Genomic DNA, 6,632 nt, shown 5'->3' with positions numbered 1-6,632 from the left:
AATTAAGATAAAATCCATGACAAAGTAAGAGCGACCGAGAAATACCTATCTTCCTCAATGATTAATTTGGCTTTTTCTAACGTGATAGATAGCAGCGAATGCATTATTCTCCACCAATTTTTTTTCTAACAGGTCAGAACAAAGTTTAAATGGAGAAAGAAATATTTCGAATTAAGTATGGAATCGGTATAAAGGAAGAATAAATTATTTGACAATACTAGCATGTTTTATAAAGAGAATATAAATGAATTATTTAAGTTAGTGTTTTACTTCTTCAAGACTTTATAGTTTTCAAAAAGAAAGAAAGCACAACATTCCCATGTACTGCATTACAAATTTACAATGGTAATATATTAATCAAGTTCTGCTTTCAACATAATAGGAAGATTTGTAATTTGCTGGCCTTCAGCTACATCATTAGTAAATTGGCGCTTCACAGAATACGTAAGAAAATGGCCCATAGCATAAGAAAGCCAAATCTGATATACTCGACGTAATACAATTCATTAAAATAATTTATATTAATCTCGCAGCCAGAATGGATATAGCCGTATGGATATTAGATGTGTTCGACGTGGTGTTATCATATCTACTGAAAACGTTCAATTCCATACGTCATGTCCTTCAGCCAAGAGATGTACACTTACGTACTCGTGGGAGACATAAACGAAAATAATACTGATGCAAAAGGACCAAACTACTGTGTAGTATTTGATTCATCGACACGTATGAAAAATGGAATTTGTGCATGTAGCTGTATTGATGGTTTTTCTTGTCAACTAATTTGGATCAACGCCCACAATTCGAAGGCATTGCAATTATGTATGGACGTGGAAGAGACGAACAGATTTAAAGACGTTTCATTTTGGGCAGAATATTTTTTTGGTAAACGTACCAGCAATCAATCCGTATAATCATATTTGGGGAAAACAAGTATAGTTATGAGAGTAAATAAAGTTAGTATTAGTCTATACTTTCCCTTGGTAAAAAACTGCCAGTGGTTTTCACCGGAGCTAAAATTATCAAAAAGAAATAAAAGCACTTGTTTCGGTTTTATCAACAGATCCATCTGGAGCTCAGACTGTACGTTTGTACAAAAGTATTAGTTTAACATATGTGCTGAACAAGATACCAAAGTTTGTTTTATAACAGATGATTATATTAGTAGTGGAACACCAATAGCCTTACTACGAAGAATGGTTCTATTCCAATGATAATGAATATTCAGTGCTTATGTACGCCTTTCCATTAACATACGGCACACATTGGCACAAATATATATTGATATGTGTTGACAGCGATGAAACTAGAGTTTTTAATTGTGAATGTGCATTCAGAGTAAAATACGTGAGAGGGATACTTTTATCTTTAACTGTATTTGCTGTATATAGGGTGCAATGGACAGTATCCTCCTTTGATGCTTCCGAATGTTTCCTAAGTGACATGTATTCTCAACTGGAGCATGCTCAGACCTGCCAGCCAGTATTTGTTCACCAAATTACGTACTTTTCGCTTCACACTGCTTCAATTCGATGTTTTGACACAAATGAGATCACTAATTTTTGGCCGAAGCATTCCCAAGTTTATTTTGTCATGCCTGCATCTACTGAACAACAACCATTTACTGAATTTTTGGCCCAAGCATTCCCAAGTTTATTCTTTCATGCCTGAACATACAAAAGAATTATCATTTACTGAACACGTTCAATTCCATAAAAGTATCATAATGCTTTCAACATGGTTATATTTTGCCTTACTTGCGACCGAGTTCTCCGCCATTTTTCGATGCTTTCTTACGCATTAAGCTGAATCGTTATGTTGACGTTTTTCCTAACCTAGACTGTGTCTCTGTCTGAAGCAAAACTAGAGACAGGTCAGGAACCATTCGTGAAACAATTTGGCTAGTGGTATTTATATTTCGGAGCATACCGACATGTTTTAGTCTTAACATGCTATATACTACATCTATGCAAATCCAATGTTACGTTGACGAATGGAATGTTTTTATACAACGAAATTTGCTTTAGTCAAGATAAAAATTGCAAGAAACGCAAACCGTCATGTATTAAAGGCATTTACGTTAGATTGTATCAAAGTTACAATGTTTCATGCTGAACTGTGTATTTTTCCAACTAGCATTACGAGCTAAGTAATATCTGAGATTCTAACAGATCTCACGTCCGATGAATTCGTTTGTATCACCGATCCCTTAAATTATATTATAAATGAGCACTTATTAGATGTTCAAAATTAGTTTATATGCGTCCAGACCTGACATCCAAACTGAACAATGTCACTGAACAACAAGAGTTCGTAAATGCAATACATATGAATTTAATTGTTAAGCTGAAATCTATTTTCAATTTTTGAACAAGAGACATTCAGGAGGTGCGTGAGTAGTAACAGGTGTTAATTGGGGGACAATGGGACTTCATGCTAAAAAGTGAATATTGAATATAGCCTCAAGGAAATGTATGGGCTAAAAAATGTGTAGCCTCAATGGGAATTTAACATGGTGGGGCGGTATAGGGACAAGTGGAATTGTGCATGAGTGAAGCCATGGTACTGTACAATAGATGAAAAATGGCAACAGTGTTGCAAGTCGCTGACCTCAATCCGGCAGTGAATTAGTGTCAGTGTTCGAGTTGACCTCAGTACGCACTATTGGTAGGTGAAATGGATTGAGATAACAAAAGGGGTCTATAGGACAATCAAAACATACACATACACACATGCTTAACACATTCTGTTAGCTTAGAATGTAAAAGAAGCAGACGAAATCTCACAAGACCTAATATCCCTCACACCACCGAAAATACTGTCTATCACACCATCTATACCATTCAATATCCGTTACACACACACACACACACACACACACACATTCACACACAGAGAGACCTTATCCAAATTCAGCTTAACCCATTATTATATGGTGTCAGTCTGTGTATAATTATCTAAATTTGAAAAAATCTTGACACAACAATGATGAATGATAAGACTGACAAATTGATCCCACCTGCATGCCTAAAGCGCGTATGTTAAGGTAAACGTCCTTTCCATTTCAATTCTAACTAAACCATGATTAAGAGTAATAGAGTGAGGTAAACTAGCATATAGAGTCAATTAAAAAAAAAAACAGGCACCCATTTAAAAAAAAAAACATTTTAATCACAACAATAAACTTCTCCAATACAATAATTCAACAAGTCAACAATATTTTTCAAACGTATTTACAAGGCTGACAACGTTGTGGAGTCACACTCGACTTTCACTCATTTAGGTATTTTGACGATTGATGCACATTATGTTTCCTACCTAAGACAAAAGATAATTATGATGTCCTCGAAACCATCTTTCTACTTTATCGTCGTTTCTAGAATAGGTACTATCAAAATGAGTCACTAAATGTTCTAACGGATATCCACGACTGCGTTGATTAATAAAATACGCAAAATATGGTACACACACCATGGAATCTGTGCCTGGTAATTTCACACGACTGAATCGAGTCGTCCTTGTCTTTCTTCTCACTCTTCTCGATGATGTCGTCTTCCAAAGGCGGTAATCCTAATCCATAAGAATCGAAGTACTCTACACTGTGATCGTAGGGAAAGTAGACGCCAACCCAACGGGTTTATGATAGATGACTGTCGTCGGAGTTAAGGACATAAGCTTGAATGTCTTTAGGTTTGCTATGATAAAGTTCATCCTTAACGTACAATACGGGATTCCCAGAAACTGTATACGATCTGTTTGTCGAAAGGCAATGAAGTTCCCATATATCTATATTCTCACAGGTAATGACAAGGCGTCAATTCAATCCCGATTTTTTCTTTGAAGTTCTCTGTCAAGTAAAAGGCTCTATGCTATGTCTCCGCATTCTGTTGAAAAAGAGATTCGTTGGATCTCCAGAGAATTCAGTGGAGGGAGGAATAGTCATGCAAGTCTTTATACCAGTGATGCAACATTGCTTCTTCCTAAATGAGACGCCAAGCGTCATTCAGCTACTCTTCCAATGTTTCTTCTTGGCTCATAATCCGGCATTTCTCGTATTGAATTTGGCTGGGAAAAGCGTTTTGACATCCGTAAAAATATTTGAGTCAACGCTGTAATTTTTTCAGCTAGGTACTTAGCAAAACAGAAGACTACATTCTTTTTTGCTCTGGCTATCTCGACACCATGATGTCCTCTTCAAATATCTTTCTTGATTCTAGTTCAAAATATCCTCGTCTATCATCTCAAAAGAGGCTCCATCGTCCAAGGAAGATAGGTATTCTTCCATAGCTTCTAATAGTCTACATACACTTCTCCCAAACAGTTAAGTTCTAGCTTATTGTCAAATTCCGTGTTGGGTAGATCCTCTGCAAACTGAAGTTCCACAAGAAGTTGGCGGGATTTTATAGGGTGGCAATGTCTGGGGTGAAATCAAAACCCAACAAAGCGTAACCTCCTGCATAATCGTCGTAGGATATACCGTGGCTACTGTTGGTACCTGACTGTCCCATGGCTTCGTACAGGGATAAGTAAGATCTGAAGTAATTATTCTGCGTGAAGATAGGTTCGAGGGGTCTGGTACACAAGGTCTCACCATCTCGATTGACTTCTGTCTTGGACACTTTTGCTTAAACTTGAAAGGAGTGGCCGGGATGGATCCGTTGAGGGCTTCATTGCTGAACATGGCGATGGTCAAACGTTTGGGTAAGTGTCCTTAGAAAATATGATCTTCGATAATGAATCGGATTCCAGCGACAATGGTGAAGGTTTTCACTTCCTCAAGTCGTATTGGATACTTGGCGGTCGATCTGCTCAGAGTGTAACTGATGTCGTTTCCCACTTTATGTAATACTTCTACGCGTCGCACGTAATGTATGGCTTCTTGCATGATGGGTTTGTGTGATTTTCTTTCGACGGTCATTAAATCCCATATTGTGAGGATTGACATTCTCTGTCATGGTTATGTCGTTGAACTTATCCCGACATGTCAGGTTTCCATACTGCACAAGCATCCAAATGAGTGATCTTGGCTTCTTCTCCGTAAATCAAGAGATTGTCCAGGTACGCTTGGTAACTGTAAGCATCCATGCTGCTGCTGGCCAGTTAGTTATTCAAGTACAAATCCACTTCGCTGAACAACGAATACATACAATTGCTGACGGGATATACTCTGGCATCGGCCCCTGGTGATGTATCGTCCGTTTTGAGAACTTGGATTTTCAGGTACAAGTAACTGCTATTCAGATCCATGTAATCGTCGGTCGGCCCTTTAATTTCAAATTCGATTGGGGCTGAAGTTGTCAAAGACGAAGAGGGACGAAATTCTACCCAAAGACGAAGAGGGACGAAATTCTACCCATTTTAATTCTTGCATGATCATAGTGGGTGGCATGATAAACATATCCAGTACTAACTTGGAACATTCCCAAGACTCTCGGTTCATAATATTGTTTTGTTTAATAATCAAAGACTGTCTAATTCTCTGGCGGTTGTTATTTACTTAGTCTAATTCTCTGGCGGGTTTTATTCACCTCTTTCTGCCTTGTCCTTGCTGTGACGTAAAGGAAGATATAATTTCTTGCTCAGCAGCGTTCATCGCATTTACAGGAGATTCTAGGCGAGCCAAATTGTCTTGTCCAGTTTGAAGCAATATATTTTCGCTCGCTGTCAAGAAGGCTTTTTAAAGGAGAGGGTGTCGATGAGAACAATTTGGAGAAATGTTTTGATATGCGTCAAAACGTTCCACGATGCTGACTCTGGTTTCGTGATTCTCGATGTAAAATGGATGTCTCTATTTTTCAATTCTTTCTGGAAAGCTTGGTTCAGAAATTCGGTACCTTTGTCTGTTTGACATCGGAGAGGGTTCAACAGCATTGTGTCAACACTAGTTGTAAGGCTGGCACTAACTCGGGGCTCGTTTTGGAAGCCAAAGTCACGACCAAGGCAAATTTGGAAAATACGTCGATGACAAAATAATATATTTTTAGCCCCCATTATATGTTGCCAAATGAGAAATATCCGCTAAATCGTTCTGCTATTTATGATTGGTGCCTTCCACTTTGGTTCGACTTTTGGAAATGTTTCGTGTAATAGGCACGTGTAACGTGTACGCGATTTGTTCTCGTAACCATCTTTGCACTTTTTCAGTCGGGTTTTGGCAGCACGATACAGGTTTTGAACTCCTCCGAAACTCACAGGATGGGCAGGATTGCTGGCTAAAAGATTATCCATTAAGACTCTCTTCAATAAGTCACACACTGTTCACTGATGATACTCTTGCTTTGGTGGGGCTGTTTGGAAACTGCTTTGCGTGTCCGATGTGCCACAGAACTCGAAGTTGAGGGTGGTGGTGGCGGCGGTGGTTGTTATAAAGGGATCACTTTTTTCTTGTTTTCTTTATTCGCTTCTGGTTTCCCTCCTTTCTTTGTCACTTCAATCGAAGTAGGAGTCTACAGCGTCATTTTAACCCAAGCTCTGAGTTCTTCTCTTTGGGGAGTGGAGGGAAGGGGTCAACAAGGACTATGCAATCATACTAGGGATATAGCAGACGGCGTTTGAAAGACCTCTCGTATGTCTTCCTCGTCTATCATCCGTGTGGCTGTAGCTGTCGTATTAACTGGGGTGAGGATGGTGGT

The sequence above is a fragment of the Sinohyriopsis cumingii genome, chromosome 8, assembly GCF_028554795.1.
Source record: "Sinohyriopsis cumingii isolate HCF-2022 chromosome 8, ASM2855479v2, whole genome shotgun sequence".
Taxonomy (NCBI): domain Eukaryota; kingdom Metazoa; phylum Mollusca; class Bivalvia; order Unionida; family Unionidae; genus Sinohyriopsis; species Sinohyriopsis cumingii.
Note: the sequence above shows the minus strand (reverse complement) of the source record.